General features: G+C 46.8%; 1 protein-coding gene across 7 annotated transcripts in view; it reads right to left on the minus strand.

Annotated features, from left to right (window-relative positions):
* The window catches only part of Evl (Enah/Vasp-like), a 148,781-nt gene that overhangs the window by 13,966 nt on the left and 111,548 nt on the right, over positions 1-23,267 (minus strand). The gene's annotated exons all lie outside the window — the stretch shown is intronic.

Genomic DNA, 23,267 nt, shown 5'->3' on the forward strand with positions numbered 1-23,267 from the left:
ACCTACTGCTCACACTGGGAGTCTGGAGCTGTGAGTAGCACAATGAGGCCCTGCCACTGCTGCCTTTGTTCTGTGCCACCTAAAACACTGGGCGTATCCACTTTAGACCCACAAGGATAGGACCCCAATGCTGAGCCTATGTTCACAGGAGGGCTGGTGCTAGAAGACTGCCTCAGCAAGCTTTGTGCCACATTTAAAGAGACATCCAAGCTGGGCAGTGGTGGCACACACCTTTAATCCCAGCACTCGGGAGGCAGAGGCAGGTGGAGCTTTATGAGTTCGAGGCCAACCTGGCCTGTAAGAGCTAGTTCAGGATAGGCTCCAAAGCTATAGAGAAGCCCTGTCTCGAAAAACCGAGAGAGAGAGAGAGAGAGAGAGAGAGAGAGAGAGAGAGAGAGAGAGAGAGAGAATATAGATCCAGGCTGCAGCTCGAACCTAAGAAAGAGCTGATTGTTTCCTGAGGGTCAGGTGTCCCTTGGGAAGCACACAATCAGTGGCTGGTGGAAGGGATGTGCAAACAGCTTTGTTTCTATCTCTGGGTGAAGTGAGCACAAGTTTACAACCTCAGACAGCTGAGAGACTCTTCAGCCTCCTACTCCCTGAAGCCCAGTCTTTGCCCTAATAACCTCATGAGCAGAAAATGTTAATATACTAAGGAAACTTGATCAGAGCAATGCACTGATGCTTTCTTTACTTAATCTATATTTCAATTGTAATTCCCACACAGTTAGGGGTGTCCACGAGGACTTGGGACCACTAAGGAAACTAGGCTCAGGAAGTTAGATGACTTGCTCAAAGGTTGTGCAAGACGCAGAGCAAGACAAAATACTTGCCAAATGTCACATTCTTTCTCAAGTTCAGTCTCACCATGTCAGACTGAAACTGGCTTGAAGAATGAGGTGGACTCATATGACACTTGAAGAACCACGAGCTGCCCTGCCCCTAGACACTGCTCTCAGATTTCACCTGTGTGTGCACAGCAGGAAGGGGCTCCTTGACCCCTGCCTCACTCATTCCGGCGAAGACAGGTTTCACCACACCTCAGCTCTACATTCTGGGACTCCACTGTTAGCCAGGCCAAGGTTGTGATGGTTTAAATGAAAACCATCCTCCACAGCCTTGGCTATGTGAACCTCTGGTCACCAGCTAGTGATGCTGCTGGGGGACGACTGTCACTTGGGGCAGGCTGTGGGAGTTCACAGCCTTGTGCTACTTTCAGTTTATGCTATGTTTCCTGCTCCTGCGACCACTCCTCCTCACCATAATGGAGTCTATCCCTCTGGGACTGTGAGCCAAAATAAGAAAGCTGAAGCTGATTTTGGTTATGGTGTTTTCTCACAGCAGCAGACAAGTAACTGATACATAGGCCTTAGGTTCTAGCTTGATCAACTGAGCCCATCCCCGAGTTTAGGCTTTGTCCTGCCTCCTTCTGCATGCTGACTTCCTATTCTGGCAACCTTGTGTTGCTTGTTGTCTGAGGCGTGGTCACTACCTCAGGACTAAGACCTGGCCCACACTGGCTGCTGCAAGGTCTGCTGCAGTTGTTGGCCTGTTCTGTTAAGATGTCTGATAGCGGCCATGCTCAACCAGTGTTCTGTTGTCACACACTTGGGTTCCTCAATCTGCATGCTGGCCTAGACTCCCAAAATCCTTAGCTCACCTGCTACTACAGAGAACAGAGGAAGGCCATCAGGAGCCACAGTCCCTTGCAGGCCCAGAGCTCTGTCCTGAAGACATACTTTAGATTCAGCTGAAAGCAGAAAATATCCCTGGATGCCCTCTTCCCTACCCATTGGTCCAGCTGTCCCAATAGCAGACTCAGATAGAGGGGTTGGGGAAAAGGTTTATTCCTCCAGAATAGATACTGGTCCCCCTGGGAAGTCCTGGACAACAGCCCACTTAAAAGGGCCTCTTCAGCAAGGCAGTGCTTCTCAAGTGGAAGTAGACGTCAATAGGAAAGCTTTGGTCACTCATCTGTCCTAGGCTGACTACTGCAGATAACTCCCCACAGCTGTAATTACAGGCCAAGATGGCAGACTCGCTGTGCCACCTCTTACCTCCTGAGCTGAGCTGTGACCCTGTCTGCAGGATGTAGGGTGAGGAAAAGGAGAGACAGCTTAGTACTTAAAAGTATTTTTTTAAAAAAAGATTTACTTTATTTTTATTTATGTGTATGTGTCTCTGCGGCTGCAGAGTGAGTGTGGGTGCTCATGGTGGCCAGAGAAGGCACTGGATCCCCTGGTGGCCACGTGGGGTTGTGAAGTGCTTGCTGCACAAGTATCCATGTAAAAACTAGGCGTGGTGACATATACCTGTAACCCCCACAGGGCATGACTGTTACCTGTGAGTCCAGCCCCTGTAGCAGGCCATACCCTGGTAGCCACCCAGGCAAGAGATGAAAGAGAAGAGGTAGGACTGGGTTCTCCTCCTGAGAGATCTCCTCTCAGAACACAAAGAGTTGCTAGGGAATAGAGGCTGAGCCTCAGCTGAAACCAGAACCAAACTTGTCTGCTTCAAGTCCACTGGAGTATGAATGTTCTCAGGAAGGAGTGACTTCTCCATGCTGGGGAAGTCTGCTTCCCAGCCCCAACTCCAAGTGCCACCACCCACTCATTCTTCTTAAACATCTAGTAAATCAGAGGATGCCCTTTACCCTTGACGTTCACAAGGTGGAAACTACAACAGCAAATAAACAAGAAGAGAGTGAAGAGGGGCCAGTCTCCATCTCTGGGCTCAAAGATGTAAGGAGAATGCCTGCTGGAAATAGGGCAGGAGGAGAGAGGAAGCTGGCTGGAGAAGATGGTGTGGAAAGCCCTGAGGTAGCTGGAAGACAGTGGGAGGGAGACAGGAAACTGAATCACCCCTAAGAGAGAAGTCAGCACTGGGCAGGGAAGAATCAAAACACACCCAGAACCCACTGAAGGAGATAAGCAGGTACGAGCAACTTCCTCCACCCTTCACAGGCTTCCTCTAGACTAAGGGAGCTTGCTGGACCTGGCGGTGGCGCACGCCTTTAATCCCAGCACTAAGAAGCAGAGGCAGGAGGATCTCTATGAGTTTGAGGCCAGTCTGGTCTACAAAGCTCTAGGACAGCCAGGATCACACAGAGAAACCCTATTTAGTAAAAATGAAAACAAACAACAAGAAAAATACTGAATAATCTTATTCTTGAAACTGAGGCAAAACTGAAAAAAAAATGTAACTTGTCATGTTTTCGCTGACTTAAAAAATCACTACTTTGGGAGGAAATGCACCTGTGCAATATATTATTAGTCTTCTACTACATTTGCTGATGTGTGGGTCATAATGGTCATCTGGATTTTTTTTTTCAAGTATTAGAAACCTACTTTTTTTTTTTTTTTGAAATTACTGACCCTTTGGTGATCCTGTAACAACAGAAGGCCCCAAATTCCACTCTGAGATCATGGTAATGTCCTCATACTTCCACTCATTCCATTTTTTAGGAAGGATGACCTTGAACTCCTAATCTTCCTGCCTCTAGCTCCTAAGCTGGGGTTACAGGCATGCATCCATACCTTTTTCCTTTCCTTTCATTCTTTGTCTTTTTAAGCAACTTAGACTGGCTTTCTGAATTTGGGGAATCTCAGGCCATTGCCACCGCTCCTAGGTGTGCTACGATTTCTTCAATGACTCTATGATGGTTTGTGGAGATAAGTATGCACATGCAAATCACGGGTAACTCTACTCCCACCACCTTTCCACACCTCCAAACACCCTGTCCAGCTCATGAATACCCATCCTCACCCCCTGCCCCTGGGGAGGCTGACCCGAGACCTGCTCTCCCATCTCTACACCTGATCACCTTGGGAATAAACTCCTTTTGTTTTCAGTGGCTGGCATACTATAAGGAACAAAAGAGTTCTGCTTTAGGAACATACTCCTTAAACTGCAGTGCTCCCTCATGTGTATGTGCACACACATGCATTTGTTCATGTGTTCAAGTGCACATGTATCTGAGGGTGTGTGTGTACATGGTATGGGTGCACGTGCAGGTCAGAGGATACCACAGGGTATCATTTCTCAGGTGCCATTCAACCAGCCTAGAACTCACTCATTCAGCTAAGCTGGCTGGCCAGTGAACCCCAGGGATCTGCCCGTCTCTGCCTTCCTAGCCCAGAATTATAAGTACACATCATCACTCCTTTTGTATGTGGGTTCTGGGGTTCACACTCAGGTCCTCAAGCACTTTACTGACTGAACTATCCCCCTAGGCAGTGTTAACGTTCCTTTACAGACGACTCCCATAATACCTGTCTTTGATTTAGGATTTGCTACGGATTTCATCATCTTCAGGAATGCTGCCCTTGTGCAGGGGGAGGGATGAGGAGAGAGCAGAGGAAAGAAGAATCGGGGTTCAGATTCAGAGAGAATGAACCCGATGTAGACAGCTCCCATCTCCTGCCATTACCCTCACACCTGGCCAAGACGCTGAGACATGGACGAGCCAGGTCATGAGTGCCCAGGTGCAAAAAGTGCTCTCTGCCTGGCCTTTCACACTGAGTGAGCTTTTGTGATCACTAGGGCACATTATGCATGTTTGTCAGGCTCAGAAGACAGGAAGAACACAGGCACAGAACAGTCTAACCATGGCTCCACTGTTGACACCTCCAGATTCCCAACACTCACATAATTCTTGGCACCCAGTCGACATGCAGTGAATACTTGGTGAATAAAGATGGCTGACAGACTCTCTGACGATCCTTCAAGCAATGGCTGAGAGCAGTGGTGACAAAATATTCTTAGAAAGCAGCAAAGGTCTATGGTTCAAAGACTCTCAAAAAGTGGCTAAGCCAGAGCCCATACCCAATAAACTTTAAGACAATAGAGCAGGTGAGGTATTCTGGGTCACCCATAGTGGCTGGGGTAAAGAGGACTAGAATATACTGGGTATCAAGTGAGCTATGCACTGGGTCCTGTGCAGAATCCTTCTCTTCACGTCTGGAAACTGGCCAGAGCTGTCCCCAGAAGTCTGATGGGATTAGACGGGATCCTTCATGGTCTGTGGAGAACCAGGCTCTGCTCTCCTTCAGTCCTCCCATTAGCCCTCAGTCTCACCTTTCAGCGCCTGTCCATTTCTGGCTGCGCTCTTCTAGCATGCTTACAGGTAAGTAAGGGGCTACAAGTCCTCTAGTCCCTCACCTGGGTGTCTTGTCTAACTTTACATTCTGAGGCGGGCAGTGAGGCGAAGCTGCCAGCTTTTCCTAATGGGGGTCTCCTACTCCCCATCACCCATGAGACTCAGCACAGCAGCCTCAGCTCCTCTGGGACAGAGCGCAGGCTAAGTTTCCAGCTACCATCTATAGGAAAGGCATCTCCTGCCTTTTGAAAAGATGGAACCTGAGATCCTGGGACTGCCAGAGACAAAGGACCTCCACCTCTCAGTAACACCTGATGTAATTTCTGGCCAGCAGACGACAACCACCTGGTCTGAGTTGGGCAGTGTCCCAAGCCCTCTTGAGTCACTCTCCGCTTCCCTTGCTACCATCTCTCTAGCTGTCTATTTTTCCTTTCCCTTTTGGCTAGAGACTAGGCCCTTCCTTCTGTATGGGTATAATTCTTGCTGCTATGCAGGCAAGTATCCATGTAAGAGTTGAATCTGTGATCCAGGATCTGGCCACTATAGCGTTACTAGGTCTAAGCTACAAAGGAATGGGTAGGAAGACTGGAGCAAACTCCCAGGACAAATGTCCCCCAGTCCAGGACTCTAGCCCTTTTAGTATATTATGTTCAGTCTTGGCCACACAAACACCTCCACATCCATACTCATAAGGCAAAGGCAACTCCTGTGTCAAGTTCACCAGTGGACAAATGCTTGACTGCCACCGCCTTCCACCTTTTTGTTTTTTGAGACAGCACCTCACTGCCTTGAAACTGTTATATAGACCAGGCTGGTCTGGAACTCACAAAGATTCACCTGCCTCTGCCTCCTGAATGTTGGGATTAAAGACATGTGCTACCATGCCTGGCCACCTCCACATTTTAATGCTGGTTTAGCAGCTTGCTTAAATGAATGCTACATGAATTTTCCAGTCTTTTCTGCCTGATCTCTGGCACAGCAATTTAGGCTTAGCTGCTGTGCTCAGATCTTATGTGTCGGCTGATCTACCACTCCTGATAACTCCAGCAACAGACCCTCACCCCTGAGTGCTGGCCCTGGGCTAGACAATTATAATTCAACTCCTTGTAACCAGCAGACACTGCCTGGCCCAAGAGTTCAGGCTGTGAAAGCCCTGCTATACACAAGGACCTCTCTTACAGACAGGGAGACTGCTTCCAAGATGGGAGAAGCCCAGGCCACACAGGGAAAAGAACTGACCAACCCTTGACATTGGTCTTCAGAAATAACATGGCAGAGGAGAGGACCTCTTCTAATTTTGACAGATGACAGCTAGAGATTTGTTGCCAGTGAATACCCCTTCTCTTGTCTTCCCCACCGTCTCCTTTCATGGAGGGGTCTTGAGGTTCAGGGATAGGGTAATGGCTTGTCCAAGGTCATGTCCACATCAGAGCCAACACACAGCCAGAACCCAGACTCCAGTTCCCAAGTCGAGCACCCCATCCGCAGGCTTGGCCTGCTCAGATAGTCTGCTTAGGCAAGCAGTTTTCCTAGTAACATTTTTCTCCTCTTTCCTAAAAACTTATTAAAGGAAATAAAATTGATCTTAAAACGAACCTCAAACAGAGTAAATTACAGTAACCATCTCATATCTTTATGGCTTACAAAGCATTTTCATATTACTTTGGGGGATTAAGTTGCCTAATTCTCCAGTAGGATATATTAGTTTTCCTTTATAGGTAGGGAAACTGAGTCTCAACTTGGGAAAGGTGGACATCTTGCATGGGGTGAACATCTTGTAGACCTCTACTGGGCACTACAGCTGGAACAGGAGCCCAGGCCTCCCAATGCCAGTTTATCCTGCCACTTCTGCAAGGACGCTGGATGCAGTAAGAGATGCTCTCCCCAAGATGCAGCACTCAGCCCCCCTACCCCAGTTCCAGCAGTCGGGAATAGAGAAGAATCCCAGGAGGAGCAGGAAGGAGAGGGAGGGGCTCCGTCACCTACAGGTCACTCTGCAAAGCACGGTGCAGTCACAGTGGCAGAAGCAGAAGCAGTGAAAGGTCCACTCCCTGCTGACCATTACGGGAAGGGTTCCTCGGCACAGTCTGCGAGGTGCCTTTCGCATCCTGGCCACTTACCTCCTCTTCCTCAGCCGTCTGGCTGGTGCAGTGGTAACCGATATGCTGTCCTGTGGGCAAGTGGGCTTCACGTTGTCAATCTTTAATGAAGCTTCCCAGCTAACCTATCAGAATCCTCCTGGCTACCTGATTCCAGTATGCTTATGGGCCCTGAGGGACTGCAGACCCCTTGTAGCAGCTCTGCTCATAGGCCTCAAGGATACCAGGTGTCTGTCTGAAGGAACCTCCCATCCCAGCTCTCCTCTTTCCCTGATGGAAGTCGGGTATGTATGCAGGGAGGGAGGACCGGTGAGCAGACAGAAGAACTCCTGGGTACTGTGTAGCTTTGTCACTGGATCTCGCCTAGTCCTCCTTAGGCCTATTGGTTCTTTGTCACCTTTTTGTCACCAATATATCTGCCTTTTCTCCTAAGATGCTCCTGTCATTCCTGAGTTTTTCCTAGCATTCCCAGTTCCAAGGTGTGTGTAGGAATGACTAAACCTGGTAGCAAACATTCACCTCCCACACTATACTGCCATTCTTGCTGTCTCGGGCAGTGCCATGCCTCAGTGCTGCCATGCCTGTGGGTATAGTGACAATGTCTTCTGTGTGTCAGGCTAATGTTCCTGTTCCTGCTGCGCCCTGCCGGGTTCACAAACTGGCTCTGCAGCTGTTGTAGTTGTTTCTTCAGGGTGTGACATGAACATTACCTTCCAGAGCAGAGCTGCTATGATGGCTACAGAACACCTTGCTGGCAGCTATGGCACAAGACAGGTCAAACAGTGACAGCAAGGTCCATGGGAATAGTAATGGGAAGTATATACCAGGCCCTGAGATGCCAGGCATCATTGTTCCTTCCTACCCTCTAGCTGCTCCTGCTCCCTAGGGGTTGCGTGGGGTAGTTTTAACTGTCAACTTGACAGCCTAGAGTCACCTGGAAAAACAGTCTGGTGGGTCCAGAAAGTTAGTAAGAGCCAGCAAGGATGCATTTATTTGCTCTTCACTCTCAAATGTGGCTGTGACTAGCTGCTTAGCTTCCTGCTTTGATGTCCCTGAAGGGATGGTATGTGACTTTGTAAGCCAAACAAAACCCTTTCTCCCCTGGGTTGTTTCTGGCCAGGATGTTTTATAATAGCAAAAATGAAACTAGAGCAAGGGTGTCAAAGCATATAAAGAGGGAGAAGGCTGGCTGAGTGAATGGCACTTTGTGGAGATGGCAGCTGTAAACACACTGGTCTATGCTGAACCTGGATGGAGCCAGTTGGTACCCTCTATCTGCTTGTTTTAAGACTCCTGGGAGGAAGTAACACAATAGCAGCTCTCTACACTTACTGCCTTCCCTTACTACTCAGGTGGCTGAGGCAATTGCTTCCTTCTCTGTCCTCCTTCACGTGGGCTTCTGAGTGGCCTAAGTCAGTTCTTGCAACCGGTAGTGCAGAATGTGGTCAACCAATCTTCCGTGTACTCCAGCACCCCAGGGTAGGGCCTGGCATAACGACAGGGTACCCACACTCTATATGGGATACCAAAGTTAGCACTGTTTACGAGAGATGTCTCTTTCCCCACATCAACTGTGGTTTCTCCTGCTTTTGGTCTCTGCTATTTCTCCCGAAAACTGTTAAGTGCACGTTCTCTGGTTTGTCTACATCTAAGCCTTTTGTGCTACGTCCCACGGGCCTCTTCTCAGGCTTGCCTCCTTAAGCCTGTGTCCACAGGTTGAAGATCAGAGATGTAGTCCTACCTCAGCTTTCCTTGGACAAGGAACTGTAAAGATTCCACAGTGCTTCCCATGGGAAACACTCATTCTAGGATCTGAGGCCTCTTAAACTCCTGACCTAGCTTCTCACTACCTCTTCTCACCAGTGACCCTACTTAGATCAGTCAGCTAAGTCCGTGACCTCCTCCCTTCTCTAATGTACGAATTCCCTGGAGCTGCTCCTCATAGTGATACCTGTTCCCTTTGTGCTTCCCTGGAGCAGCATGCAGACACGCCAAGAACATATATATTATTTCTAAAGACTAGGTCTTGCATTGTAGCTGGGGCTGCTCTTGAATTCATCATCTCCTTGCTTTGGCCTCATGAGTCCTGAGATCCTGAATCAAGTGGTAGGATTGCAGGTGTATACTACCACATTCAGCAAAAATATATATGCCTTTTTTTAAAAGTTTAATTTTTATTTTATGCATATGAATGTTTTCCTGCATTTATGTCTGTGCACTAAGTATCAGGAAGGCCACGGGACTAGAGTTACAGATGGGTTTGAATCCTCATGTGGGTGCTGGAAATCAAACCTGGGTCTTCTGGAAGAGCAGCCAGTGCTCTTAACCACTGATCTATCTCTGCAGTCCCCTCGGACAACTTTTTAACTGTCAATCTTCTATCAATCCTCAGCAGGAATGATGTTAAGGTATAGGTATGAAGTTCATGTGTTGAAGGTATGGCAGTGCTATTGAGGCGTGGTAGGTTAAGGAAAGGGCAAAACTCATTAACAGGTAAAGCAATTGACAAGGTCCCAGCAATGGGCTATTAGGATGTGCGTCAGTGGTGTGGCTCTGCAGGGTACATCTTGTCTCTGGAACTCTGTCCTACCTCTCTCTGCTTCCTGACCTCCAAAAGGTGAGTACCTCTCCTCCATGCCATCCCACCATAGTTTGCTCTATTACAGAACTGAGACTTCTGAAACCAAGCTGAGTCCAACATTCATTCCTCTTTAAGTCCTTAAAGCCTTTATCACTGTAACAAAAACTTACACCTGCCTGCCTGACCCAGGAGCCTGCTCCATCTCCTTTGCCTGCATCCCAGCCCTTTGCTCTAGAATCCCATAAACCCCTAGTTTCCTTCCATCATGGCACATGACATACATCCACAAGTCTCCCTTCTTTGCCTGGCTGTAAGCCTGGTGAGTGCGGGATCATGTCTAATTCATCTTGCTGTGGAAAGCTACAAATCCCAGAACAGAAGTTCAGTAATTCACAGACTACTCATTCATTCAAACAAATGACAGTTGTTAGATGCTAGCGAACCAGGCACAGACACAAACTGCTGCACAAACTTTTGCCTAGCTTATAATCAAGAGACGAGGCAGGCAATAAGACATATGAAGAAAAATATAGCAGAATGAGAGAACCGTGGTAACATGTTATAATAGGCTAACATCTGGCTGGGCAATGTTTAGGTAGCGTCTCCAGTGAAGTGAGGGAGCAACTGTGACCTTAATGATACACTCAGTGTGTAGGTCCTGAATCGAGCCCTTGCATTTCGGGGGAATGGTAGGAGACCAATACATTTACATAAACATTCCATGGAGTAAGGAGAAAGAATTCAGAGAGGCAGCCAGGACCAGAGCATGCAAACTCTATAAAGTCTTGGACTTCATTCTGAGTTAAGACTGATAGCCCTGAGAGCTCTTAATGAAGACGAAGTGACCAGGTTATACCTAGAACTGAAAAGATCTGCTTGCTGTGTGGAATAGATACTCAAGTGGGCTACATGCAGAAGTAGTCAAATTGACTGGGTGGGTGTTTAAAAAAATATTTGTTTTGAATGAATGGGTAGATGGATGAAAGCAGGCAGCAGACAAACAGGTGGGGACAAACAGGTGGGCAGGCAGCAGCAGACAAGCAGATGGACAGGCAGACAAGCAGGTGGACAGGCAGACAAGCAGATGGGCAGGCAGACAAGCAGGTGGACAGGCAGACAAGCAGATGGGCAGGCAGCAGACAAGCAGGTGGGCAGGCAGCAGACAAGCAGGTGGATAGGCAGACAAGCAGGTGGACAGGCAGCAGACAAGCAGGTGGGCAGGCAGCAGAAAAGCAGGTGGACAGGCAGACAAGCAGGTGGGCAGGCAGTAGACAAGCAGGTGGATAGGCAGACAAGCAGGTGGACAGGCAGACAAGCAGGTGGGCAGGCAGACAAGCAGGTGGACAGGCAGACAAGCAGGTGAGCACAGGGCCTCATAATCACATACCCTATCTACTCTAGAAAGCAAAGGTTGCATCTCAACTTCAGGACTTGACTTTCCAAACCCTAAGGATGCCTATTTACTACAGTATTTGTGTTGGCTCTTTTCATACAAGAATTGAAGCTGGCAAAAAACTACTTGTGAAATTATTATTGTTGTGGTTTTTGTTTGAGACAAGGATTCATTATGTAGTCCAAGCTGGTGTTAAATTTGAGGCAGTCTGCCTGCTCGGCCTCCCAGGTGCTAGGATTACAGGTGTGTATTACCACACCAGGTTTGAAGGTGTTCTTCAGGAAAGAGATTATACATGCTATGAGAGAAAAAGAAAGCGGATATAAATGAATTCTCCACTTACTCTAGAGTCTCTGCCCACAAAGATGGGCCAAGAAAAGTTTTCATAATTAGCCCCCAATGAGGGTGTGTTATTAGACAGTGTGCTAGCTACCAGGAAGGCAGAGTCTCTTTGGGAGGCAGTCTGATGGCAGAGACCTCAACTGAAAACTGAAGTCTCTTTCACTAGTGTAGCATTCAGCAAATTAGGAAATGCTGTGACCCTCTGCCTCCTCATTCTTAAAGGAGAGGCAATAGTTCCTAACATCTCTTTATAGGATGCAGGAGATACTATGAAGACAGGGAAGCTAGGAGACTGGACAATGGCATTGTGGAAAGGGAGGCTTTTTCCTTTCTGTAAGGAGCTTATGACAGTCCCAGAGGTGTCACACCAACAATGTTAGATCCAAGGGGCCAGGGCTCCAAGAGCAACACAGATTGAATGTGTACAGTGCTTCATGCCTTACAAGTCACACTCCTGTCTCTCTTACAACCATAACTCAAGCCTCAAAAAGGCAACAGTGTCTACTATCTGTCTGTCTGTCTATCATTATTTCTGTGTGTGCATATATGGAAGTCAGAGCACAACTTTCAGGAGTTAGTTCCTTCACTCCATCATTGTGGATTCTGGGGACTGAACTCTGGTTGTCAGGTTTGGCAGTAAGTACCTTCATCTAAGCCATCTCATTAGCCCTTATATCCACTTAAAAGATAAGGAAGCTGACTTGGCATGGGGGTGTGGGGAATGGATTGCTTTAGGCCCAGGGTTGCTAAGGATAACAGTGTGTGGAGCAGATGCAGCTAGGGTCTCCTGCCTCCAGTCTATGCCCCTCCTGCCAACTGCCTGTGTTGACTATATGTACCTCACCTTAGCTGGCTGCTCTCTGAGTCCCGGAAGGACAGGAGTGCATCAGATGGCTATGCTCTGGCTCAGTCTCTCACAAATTCTCTCTAGGTATGTGGTGTGTCAGGAGCCTGAAGCCTCAAAGGCACATTGGCATCAGTGTTAAGGAAGTGACTCTGGTGCTGGAGAAGGAGACAGTCTTTCTCTTCTGGGATGTAAACTACAGGTAAGCCAGCAGCTCTTTAAAGGACAAGGCCACAGCAGGAGGATGGTGATACTCAGAGAGCAAAGGTCCCCATGAAGGATACCCTAAAGGCCAGGCTCAGTCTTTCCTCATATCTTTTTTGTTTGTTGCTTGTTTTTTTTTTCTTTTTTTTTTTTTCCCCACAAGACAGGGTTTCTCTGTAGCTTTGGAGCCTATTCTAGAACTAGCTCTTGTAAACCAGGCTGTCCTCGAACTCACAGAGATCCACTTGCCTCTGCCTCCCGAGTGCTGGGATTAAAGGCGTGCACCACCACCGCCCAGCTCTCCTTACACCTTGATGTAAACTCCCAAGCCACCTACCCGCTTCCCTCAGAGACCATGTCCCATCATCCTGTGTGCCCCAGGACACTCTCAGCACTGTCACATGAGTGGTTGCTGATGAGAACTCCTGCCTTGTAAGGAGAGGGATTTCAAGCAGTTGTGGTGATTTTCAGGTGACAAAAAAGTCGTACAATGTCTTATGCTGCCCTTAAAACACCCCTGTGAGGTAGGTGTGACAACCCATTTCACAGATGGAGAAACAGTCTTAGAAAGGGTGACTTTCACAAGGGCTGAAGAACAGATCTCTTCTATGGGAGATCTGGAAGTTTTTGTGCTCACAGATCAGCACTAGGGGAAATAGGAATGCTAAACTCACAGGGCTGTTCCTTCAAAGCAAGGGACGCATAGCTGGTTATCCAGCCAGAAGTCTGGGAGCAGATGTGGTTAACAGCCTGATAACCTTTGCGGTATCTGTATAGGAGACCACACTGGATCTTCCCCCAGACCTTTTTCATGAGCTTGTCAATCTATAGAACCTAGCACGGAAGGTGTGACATGTCGTCAGTCTATAGAACCCATCTTTTTTTTTAATTTTTGGTTTTTCAAGACTGGGTTTCTCTGTGTAACAGCTCTGGCTGTCCTGGATTTATGGGTCAGGCTGGCCTTGAATTCACAAAGATCCGCCTGCCTCTGCCTTCTAAATGCTTGGATTAAAGGCGTACACCACCACACCCAACTAGAACCCATCTTTATGTAAGGTGACACAGGTACTTTACAAAGTGTTTTGGTTTAGTCACACCTTAAACTTTATTGTGTATATAGGATTGAGTTAGTTATCACCAGGAAAGTTTACATCAAGTTGTGCTATGCTTAAATATGCCTAGACTAAACTATTCAGGGTCAGACTCCTGCAGTTTGAACCAACACCAGCTACTCATGCTGGACCAAACTATTTCCCACAGATTATTACTCTGCTGGTATGGTGGTCACAGAGACTCACACATTGTTCAGGGCTGCATCCAAAGCTCCTTTTGCAGTACACACACCTCATGGTCACAGTCACAGTTCTTTCACCAGGATTGCTGGTGGGATGGTGTGCTTCTTGGTTTGGGATGGTGCTCAGCAGGCCAAGGTGACGGGTGCGATTTCTGTGTGAGACAATTCCATTGACCATGTCCCTCAATCACAGATAGCACCCCTCACCTTGAGCCCAATTTCACAGGTGGCAAATGGTGCTGGTGTTTCAGGAGCTTCATCGTGGTCTTCAGAAGAGGATGCAGAGGCAGGGAATGTGGAGTATGTGTGCAAGGTGCACAGAATGACACAGGAACACATGGTGAACTTGCTGCTCACTCACTCATTCATGAAAGCATAAACCACAAACACATGTTAATCTCGTTGGGATGCAAGTAAATACAGATATGGAAGGCAAAGCACTTTGTCCAAAGGAGCTCATAGCCTAACCCAGCCAACCAAGAGTTCAGGCCAATGGGATGGCAGTAGTGTGTTCACAGCTAGGGAAAGGATCCAAGGTTCTTTGAGCATCTGGGATGGCTTCACAAATAGAGCAATGCGAAAGACAGGCCACTAGCAGGAGAGTACTGGGCCAAGGCATGAAGTAAACTAAAGGTGGGGAGCATTGTGGAGGGCTGCAGAGGTCAACAACTTAGAAGCACTAACAGGCCAGATGGAAGTTTGACCCACTTCTGGAAGGTGAAATGAAGGCTAACTTGTTAGGTCTGTCCTCACACTTCAGGAGAGGGATGATAAATGTATGGGGCTGAGGGATCTGATAGGAGACCATGATAGCAGAGTTTTCCTGGAACACAGCCCATTACACATTGTTCCCCAAACATAGTCTAAGGCACCTGAAGCTGAGTTAAGGACTAGGTGTTTGTAAATGAATCCAGATATGCTACATCCCTTGATCCTAGCTTACTCCTCAAGTCTGGTCAGGGTGTACTGAGGGCTCCTAGACCAGATGTCATACTAGACTGTTTTTTTGTTTTGTTTTTTGAAACAGGATTTTTCTGTGTAGCCTTGGCTGGTCTCAAACTCGGAGATCCATCTGTGGCAGCCGCCCAAGCGCTGGATTAAAGCTGTGCACCGCATCATGCTGGATTTTGATATTCTAGAGATAAAAAGTCCAAACCAACTGAATCCATGTGCTGTGCCAAGTGATGCTGTCAAGACAGAAGCAAAAAATACAGCACCATTGGAATACATTGGGGAGAGTGAGGAACCCTGGGATTCTGAATGTGTCAGGCAAGTAAGGAGGGAGAAGGTGTCAGAGATGGGAAAAACACAGCGGGAGCAAAGTGTGGCAAGCACGGAGGATGATACAAAGACCCTGCTTCATTTGGCAGCCATATCTTTAGTAACATAGGTGACAAGCACAAAGGTCCAACTTTTACAGTGTGGCCACTAGGGGGCAGGGCAGACAGGATGAGGCAGAAGCTGGGAACAAAGCCTGGGTAAGAGTGTGATCTTGGTTCCACCAAGCCCAAAAGGAAACCATACCAACAGCCAACAACCACACAAACAGTTCAGGAATTCTATTTCTTTGGGGGGAAGGTAACTTTGATTTAAAAAAAAAAAACAAATCTGTGGGAAGCAAAACTGAAGCTGACTTCAAGAAGCTCTGAGATTAAAGATTCCTCCCAGCTTTTCAGAGAGGAAACAAATTATGCCCATTCACAGGTCTGAATGGTGCCATTCACAAGATGTTTGGTTAGACATTCCTTTGGCGGACTCTTTGCCCTGGCCCCAAGCATGTTAAGTCAGTGGGCCACTAGACACTGAATGAGGACCTTGCATGGGGGGGGGGGGGGTGTGACTGGAAAATCTGGGGAAACATTTGTTATCAGCCCTAGGATGGTCAGATATTAATAGCCATGATATTATTACATCAAGCCACGTATGAAAAGAACATACCATTATGTTCTGAGAGACCACTTTACATCGCTTCGAGTGGCCCAATGTAGATTTCCACTAAGCTGAGAAGATTTAGCTTTTCTTTCTTTAGCATCCCACTCTGTAACATCAGTAAAGCAGAACTATTTGGTTATTTCGAGGTGAGATCCTGGAGTAGTTTGCTGGCCCCTGATCCTCCTCAGACAACCAGTCTGAAATCAGTCAAATCCAACACCAAACCAGCAACCTTGTCTTTGAGTGGTCATCTATCTGCTCTAGCTCCTGCCGCTTTCCAAACTAGATCTAACATATAGAGCTTTCTCAGGCTGCAGCTTCTGGTATCAGATTCATGCTTTAAAAAGAGTCATCTACTTCCACGGTGAGCTTGGACACACCTTCATGGCTAACCACTAACTTCATGCTAAGGCTATTCTGACCAACTTGTCTCTTGTCATTAGAATTTTCACCTACATGATCTCATTTCTGGTAGGTATCACATTTCCAGATGGGAAACTGAGGCTCAAGTCTTGCCCAAGGTCAGATGACCTGTCAGCAACAGGAGGGCTGCTCCCCTGTGAATTCAATTTCTTACCATTGTTGCAGACACTGTGACTCAGGCTCATGGGGGCAAGAGTCTCCCCCGTATGCTGAAAGGAAGAGTTCTAAATTCTGGATATGGTAGTCTGCTTCTCAGAAGAGTCTGTGGTTCCTGCACTATACCTACTGGGAAAGTCTAGATGGTCTTCATTAGCTAAGAGCCAGAAGGGAAAAGATGTGTGCACTTACCTAATTTCCAAAGCCCCACTCTGACTCCAGAAATAAAGGGCATTTCGGACCCAGACTGTCAGGGATAATGGAAGAACCCTTTGGTGTGGACCTAGCTTTATTCTACGGTGTAAGCCTTATCCCAGATTGGATGCTAGTCTGTCACCTACAAAATGTAAACTTGAGGCAGGTAAACACAGAATAGTTTAGTGGCCTGTGACCCTATTTGATTTTGATGTATGCACACCTCTCTTGTAGTAATGCAGTTAGCAGCCCAGCTTATTAACCTGCGTGTACAATACACACATCCCCTCTCTGAACACTCTCCTAAAACCTCAGAACCTCCTCAGATCCCTACCTGCATGATAATAGACTACATGTACCCCCTCTCTAAACAGTAGTATAAATTTCTCTGCCTTGTACAGTTATCAAATTTAGACTTTCTACAGAAGTGTATTCCTAATGTACCCAGGTAGGTAGGAAGAGCATACCTACTGATCTGGCCTAAACTGGTTTTGACTGCATAAAGCAAATTTGTCCAAGTAATCTTTTAGGAAGAACCACCTATTTACTACCTTATGGCAATGTATATTGGGTATGTATATCATACCATTAAAATCTGACACATTATGAGAAGAGACATGCACAGTAGAAAAATTATGTGACCTTATCTATCAATCAAAACAGAACCACCCAAACTATACCCCTTAGTAACCAGTTCCTCCTTTGATTGAACCCCATAAGAGGAAGCCTCAAACAGTAACTGGGGCCCCCGAGTGTCTTTCATATTCATATGGTCTGCTGTCAGTCTTGACAGTGTTATTCCTCTTTAAACTGCACTATGGCTTTGTTCCAGATAAGTTATCTTGCTATTTTCGGCAAATCTGTGTGAGCCCTGATTTTCAATTAGATAAGAGGTCAAGAACAACCTGGAAACATCTGGCCCAGACCCTGTCCACTGGTAACAAACTTGGCTTTCTGACAGAAAGGCTTTCCCAGTTCTAACTCAGCAGACCCCATCTGGGGCTAGACATCTGCCTTTGGAAATGTCAGGTGAAGCTTTGAGGGGGAAGGAGGCAAAGTCCCATCATTTAGGTGTTCCATTCTCCTGGATTAACATTACTGCAAGATATCTGTGAGTTTTGAGAGAACTTAAGTCATCTGAGAGAATGCTGGATGTGGGGACAGAGAGTGGCTTAGGGTGGGGGAACAGCCCTTAAGGGCACAAGGCATCTTACACAACAGTCAGGTCACATAACCACCCCTGGTGTGTGGCATTCTGACCATCTACAGATGCAGTGACCTGCTCAGGGCCCAAGCAGCAAAAATGAAATTTTGAGTTAAGGTAGGCTGGTTCTTCCCACTATGCTGCTCTAGTCTGATACCCCTTGTCTTATTAGGGTTTCTATTGCTGCTGTGAAGAGACACCATGACCACAGCAATTCTTATAAAGGAAAACATTTAATTGAGGTAGCGGCTTACAGTTTCAGAGGTTTAGCCCATTATCATCATGGTGGCTAGGAGTATGGCAGCATGCAGGCAGACACGGTGCTGGCTATATCTTCATCAGAAGGCAAGAGGAAGTGGTCTGAGACACTGGGCATGGTGTGAGCATATGTGAGACCTCAAAGCCTGCCTCGGTGGTGACACACTTCCTCCAACAAGATCACACCTACTCCAACGAGGCCACATCTAATAGTACTACTCCCTTTGGGAGCCATTTTGTTTCAAACCACACCTGCTGTCTCAAGATTAACGGAAAAGCAATGTTCTTTCTCACCCTGTTTGTTTTCTTTACAAGTCAGCAAGTGACTCCCTTTGAGATTCAGTTTTCCTCACTGTGGGATGGGGCACTGTTAAGTAACAATGAAATGAAACTACAGTATGGAACAAGGAGGGAGTCTGATTTCATGTAGCTTCCTGGTCAAGCAGTTCTCCAGCCTCTCAGAATCAAAGCTCTTCTCTATAACCAAAATTTTGAACTGTATTATTACCCTGAAATGCAACTCAGGGATTATACAATTGCTCTACATAGATGAAAGAAATCTGGGAAGTACCTTATTGTTCTGTAAAGGGAGGCAGAGAGGTGGTCTTAATAAAGCGTCTATTGCATATGTAAAAGGTCAGATACACCTACAGCAGGAGACAGAATCAGAGAGATGGTTGCACCTGCCCACAGACTCTGAGGAAATGTGGCTGCCACAGAGGCATTTGTTACAGGAAAGTCATCTGGATGACAAAAATATCACAGCTACAATGCCAGAGATAGGGTTTTCCAAAACAGAAAATAACTCTCAGGTTAAGTTACAAACAGGATCAAACATAATTTCCTTCGATATATGCCACAGTTATACTCCTAGAATATTTAGTACATTCTAGAACTGTTCAAAAATAGTCCTTTTTCTTTCTTAAAACAAATTTCTGGCTCAAGAAATTAAAAATCTGGGGAGGGAGGGGCAAAACATTAAAAATCTGTTTTCTGTCTTTTTTTTTAAATTTATTTATTTATTAAGGATTTCTGCCTCCTCCCCGCCACCGCCTCCCATTTCCCTCCCCCTCCCCCGATCAAGTCCCTCTCCCTCATCAGCTCAAAGAGCAATCAGGGTTCCCTGACCTGTGGGAAGTCCAAGGACCACCCACCTCCATCCAGGTCTAGTAAGGTGAGCATCCAAACTGCCTAGGCTCCCCCAAAGCCAGTACGTGCAGTAGGATCAAAAACCCATTGCCATTGTTCTTGAGTTCTCAGTAGTCCTCATTGTCCGCTATGTTCAGAGAGTCCGGTTTTATCCCATGCTTTTTTAGACCCAGGCCAGCTGGCCTTGTTGAGTTCCCAAATAGAACATCCCCATTGTCTCAGTATGTGGGTGTACCCCTCGCGGTCCTGAGTTCCTTGCTCGTGCTCCCTCTCCTTCTGCTCCTGATTTGGACCTTGAGATTTCTGTCCGGTGCTCCAATGTGGGTCTCTGTCTCTGTCTCCTTTCATCGCCTGATGAAGGTTAATATTCAGGAGGATGCCTTTATGTTTGTCTTTGGATTCACCTTCTTATTTAGCTTCTCTAGGATCTTGAGTTATAAGCTCAATATCCTTTATTTATGGCTAGAAACCAAATATGAGTGAGTACATCCCATGTTCCTCTTTTTGGGTCTGGCTTACCTCACTCAGGATAGTGTTTTCTATTTCCAACCATTTGTTCGCAAAATTCAAGAAGTCCTTGTTTTTTACTGCTGAGTAATACTCTAATATGTATATATTCCATACTTTCTTCATCCATTCTTCCATTGAAGGGCATCTAGGTTGTTTCCAGGTTCTGGCTATTACAAACAATGCTGCTATGAACATAGTTGAGCATATACTTTTGTTGTATGATAGGGCCTCTCTTGGGTATATTCCCAAGAGTGGTATTACTGGGTCCAGGGGTAGGTTGATCCCTAATTTCCTGAGAAACCGCCACACTGCTTTCCAAAGTAGTTGCACAAGTTTGTATTCCCACCAGCAATGGATGAGTGTACCCCTTTCTCCACAACCTCTCCAGCAAAGGCTATATCATTGGTGTTTTTTATTTTAGCCATTCTGACAGGCGTAAGATGGTATCTTAAAGTTGTCTTGATTTGCATTTCCCTGATTGCTAAGGAAGTTGAGCATGACCTTAAGTGTCTTTTGGCCATTTGAAGTTCTTCTGTTGAGAATTCTCTGTTCAGCTCAGTGCCCCATTTTATAATTGGGTTGATTAGCCTTTAGCGGTCTAGTTTCTTGAGTTCTTTTTTTTTTTAATATTTTTTATAGTTTATTTTATGTGCATTGGTGTGAAGGTGTCAGATACCCTGCAACTGGATCTTCAGACAGTTGTGAGCTGCCATGTGGGTGCTGGGAATTGAACCCAGGTCCTTTGGAAGAGCAGTCAGTGCTCTTAACCACTGAGCCATCTCTCCAGCCCCTTGAGTTCTTTATATATTTTGGAGATCAGACCTTTGTCAGTTGCGGGGTTGGTGAAGATCTTCTCCCAGTCAGTGGGTTGCCTTTTTGTCTTAGTGACAGTGTCCTTTGCTTTACAGAAGCTTCTCAGTCTCAGAAGGTCCCATTTATTCAATGAGGCCCTTAATGTCTGTGCTGCTGGGGTTATACGTAGGAAGTGGTCTCCTGTGCCCATGTGTTGTAGAGTACTTCCCACTTTCTCTTCTATCAGGTTCAGTGTGTTCGGACTGATATTGAGGTCTTCAATCCATTTGGACTTGAGTTTTGTGCATGGTGATAGATGTTTTCTGTCTTTATGACTTTGTTGGTACAGGTGAAGCAATTCTCCGCCCCCCCCCCCACGTCCTCCAGTCCCAAGACAGGGCTTCTCTGTGTAGCCTTGGCTGTCTTGGAAGCTCACTCTACAGACCAGGCCGGCCTCGAACTCACAGAGATACGCCTGCATCTGCCTCCTGAGTGGGGTATTAAAAGCATGCACTACTACCACCCTGGTTTAAAGCAGTTTTTCATGTGTAGGCTTGACCTGTGTGCTGCAATATTCTTGGCGGCATGACCTGTCCACTACATCACCTTTCTGTTCCCACGCTTTCCCTGTGTTATAACCTATATCTACACCAACCCTGCCATTTCAGAGTCTATCAGTGAAGATAAAGAATCAAAACTCTGAGCTCTACAGCACAGCAGTCGAGCAAGGTTAGAACCATGAGCTCTGCAGCACAGCAGTGGAGCGGGGTTAGAACCATGAGCTCTGCAGCACAGCAGTGGAGCGGGGTTAGAACCATGAGCTCTGCAGCGCAGCAGTGGAGCGGGGTTAGAACCATGAGCTCTGCAGCGCAGCAGTGGAGCGGGGTTAGAACCATGAGCTCTGCAGTGCAGCAGTGGAGCGGGGTTAGAACCATGAGCTCTGCAGCGCAGCAGTGGAGCGGGGTTAGAACCATGAGCTCTGCAGTGCAGCAGTGGAGCGGGGTTAGAACCATGAGCTCTGCAGTGCAGCAGTGGAGCGGGGTTAGAACCATGAGCTCTGCAGTGCAGCAGTGGAGCGGGGTTAGAACCATGCGCTCTGCAGTGCAGCAGTGGAGCGGGGTTAGAACCATGAGCTCTGCAGCGCAGCAGTGGAGCGGGGTAAGACTGACTCACAGGACTCTGGATGCTAGACTCTTCCTACTGGCTCAAGTGAATTAACTGACTCCCATAAGCTAATTGGAAGTGGCACTATTAGGAAGTGTGCCTTTGCTGGGGTAGATATGGCCTTGTCAAGGGAAGTGTGTCACTGTGGGGGGCAGGCTTTGAGGTCTCTTATGCTTAAGATATGCCCAGTGTCTTAGTTCACTTCCTGTTGCCTTCAGATCAAGATCTAAGAATGCCTTGCCTGTATTCCACCATGTAGCATGGTAATAATGGACTAAACCTTTGAAAAGGTAAGCCAATTAAATGTTTTTTCTTTATATGAGTTGCTGTGGACAGGGTGTCTCTTTACAGCAAAAGAAACCCTAACAAAAAATAGAAGTCGGTACCAGGAGTGTGATATTGCTATGATAGGCCTGCCTATTCATTCTTTTGTTGGAAGGAATATGGACTTTGGAACTGTGGATTAGAAAAGCAGTTGAACACTTTAAGTGCTGTTTAATGGGTCACATGGAAGACAGTGATGCTCAGTGTGATATGAACTGTGGTTGCCTGGATCAAGAGGTTTCAGAGGAGAAGAATGCTAGTACGTAGCTTAGAGACTGGTCTCGTGGTATTTTGGTGATAATGTAGCCGCTCTAGCCCTTTTTCAAAGGGTCTGCCTGAGGCTAAAGTGAAGAGATCTGGATTAATTCCATTGGCAGAAGGAATCTCAAAACATCCTAGTATAGACTCTGTCATATGGTTACTACTGTTCATGCTTGTAAAGATTTATATCAAACAGAGGAAGCTGAGAAAGGAAAAATACCAAATGTAAAATTTGAGGAGAAGAGCACCAGGACATAGAATGGAACTAAGCGCTGTGTTCAAGGAGATAGACAGATTAAGAAATGGAATAAAGGGAGTGGCAACCTCAGGGTGAGATCCCACCCAACTAAGTTTCCAGCTTGTGAAAAGGAGCTAAAGAAAAGCTTACGGTCAGGTGCGGTGGTGCACAACTTTAATCCCAACAGCGGAAAGGCAGAGGCTGGCTCTGAGTTTGAAGCCTGATCTACAAACCCAGTTTCAGGACAGCTAAGTGTAGGCAGTGAAGGGAACTACACAAAGTTGATGAAGATGTAATTGAATAAGGGGACCATGTTCTAGCCCCACTAAGCAGCAGAACTTGGAAACTTCAGTGACATGGTTCTGGCTTTAGAGTTAGAGAGTGACTAAGGAAACACCGAGGCCAGGCATTTATAAGGGGTGTGCCTGCATAAAGGCTTAAAGAGTCCATTTCAAGAAGCTTGTGAAGGTAAATCCTGGATTGCCTTGGAGACCCTAAGATGTTGGAGATGCCAGAGTTGCGGGATACTGATGGAGGAAGGTCATTCGTTAAATAAAAAGAAACTGCTTGGCCCTCATTAGTTAGAAGATAGGTGGAAGGAGTAAACAGAACAGAACGCTGGGAGGAAGAGGAAGTGAGCTCAGACTCCACAGCTCTCCTCTCGGGAGCAGACGCCTGAGAGAGACGCCATGCCCCGCTCCCGGGCAGACACACGCCATGAAGCTCCGACCCGGGATGGACTAGGCTAGAATCTTCCCGGTAAGACCTGTTCTCATAGATTATTAGAGATGGGTTGATCGGGATAT

The sequence above is a fragment of the Microtus oregoni genome, unplaced genomic scaffold, assembly GCF_018167655.1.
Source record: "Microtus oregoni isolate MIOR12 unplaced genomic scaffold, Mior012 000043F_ref0000047, whole genome shotgun sequence".
Lineage (NCBI taxonomy): Eukaryota > Metazoa > Chordata > Mammalia > Rodentia > Cricetidae > Microtus > Microtus oregoni.